The 1454-nt window shown below is 42.8% G+C and overlaps 1 protein-coding gene across 2 annotated transcripts in view; it reads right to left on the bottom strand.

The window, feature by feature from the left end:
• The window catches only part of LOC309383865 (NACHT, LRR and PYD domains-containing protein 12-like), a 259601-nt gene that overhangs the window by 114619 nt on the left and 143528 nt on the right, over window positions 1–1454 (bottom strand). The window lies entirely within an intron of this gene.

Raw genomic sequence — 1454 nt, 5'->3', positions numbered from 1 at the left:
TAAGAGGGGTACGGTTTAAATAAAGAAACTACACTGAGGCATTTTTCATTCTGGTAATATCTTTGGGGGAGGGAGGGAAATCCATATTTGGATAGCCTCTATCTTGGGTCCAAAGGAAACAAACTCAAAATGTGCAAATTGAATTCTCTAGAAATTACCATCCATAATATCATTCACGCATTAAAATACAATCATCAGGGAGAATGCTCCCAAATAATTAAGCCAGATATTTCATCCATAAGTTCTGAACTTCAAAGTCAGTCTCAAGAGAAACATGTATTGTAAACACACAGATGTTCCTTCCTCCTGGAGTTGCTCCTCAATCCAATTTTTTTTCTGATTTCCTGCCTAATGGAGCAGTACTGAGGGAGGTCTAACTCCTTGTGTTGGATTTTGTGACACTGACCCTCTTTTACCTCCTGTGACCTTTTTCCTGTGTGGACTCGCACATCTGTGGTAGTTGCGAATGTTTGGAATGAGGCAGGGGCTTTTTTGGGCACAGAAGGCGATCTATGGATTTCAGGATTGGTTTAGGTCAGGAATCCCATCTAGCCCCTTCACTGGGAGGAAGAAAACCTCCCTTCTTTCCAAATAACGGGGCAGTGTCTGCAAGAGGAGCTCAGCAGTGAGAGAAGCCTTCTGTGAACAGCAACCAGGGGGCTATTTAGAGACATTTGGGAGGCATCACTTCCATCTACTTTTAGCCTTTGAAAGTCAATAAAGGAACCACATGATGGCAACCAAACCACAGCTGTAACCAAAGTTATCCCACAAAAAGCCTTTGCATCTGGTTGCTCTGGCTTAACCTGTAAAAAGCTGGACATGATGGGTTCTTGGCAATAGCTTGCAGCATTCCTGATTTCTGAGTGTACTATAGTGACCATGTGGGAGGTGAGCTTTGGTTCAGTAATATTTGGGGATTCACTCTTGAGAAATGGGACAAGCGTAGGGAGGCTTGCATTTGCAGGGTGGCAGCCAGGCCTGTGTCTTCTCATTTTCCAGTACAGCTAGAAGGAAGACACAACTACAACTTCATTTCTCCAAGCTATTATTTCTGCTTTGTGCACCTATAAACATGCAAATAAGTTTTGTGGTTGCCAAATGAGGCCCGTAGGTGTAATGGGCTGTGAGAATAAGCTTGAGGAAGAGTGGCAGGCAAAGCAATAGTCAGGTAAGAAATCATCCATAGCAGAAAAGTAATTTGAGGTTTCTCAGACCGAATCTTTCCTAGTTCTCTCTTAAGATAAAAGCATGGGAAGAGAGGAAGCACATTCAGAATTGCAAGATTACCACATCCCTCCAATAAAAGTAATCTTGGTACTCATTATTTGGTTTCCAATTCTGGACTTCCTTGAAGGAATAACCACAGGCAACTATTCCTCCCAACTATGTGGCTTCAAGAAGGAAGGCCATTCAACAGAAACCCACTGGATTTTCATGGCCTTGGAACATGT

The sequence above is a fragment of the Natrix helvetica genome (assembly GCF_964273705.1).
Source record: "Natrix helvetica genome assembly, chromosome: 1".
In the NCBI taxonomy this organism is placed as follows: Eukaryota; Metazoa; Chordata; class Lepidosauria; order Squamata; family Natricidae; genus Natrix; species Natrix helvetica.
This window is presented reverse-complemented; position numbering and strand designations above follow the sequence as displayed.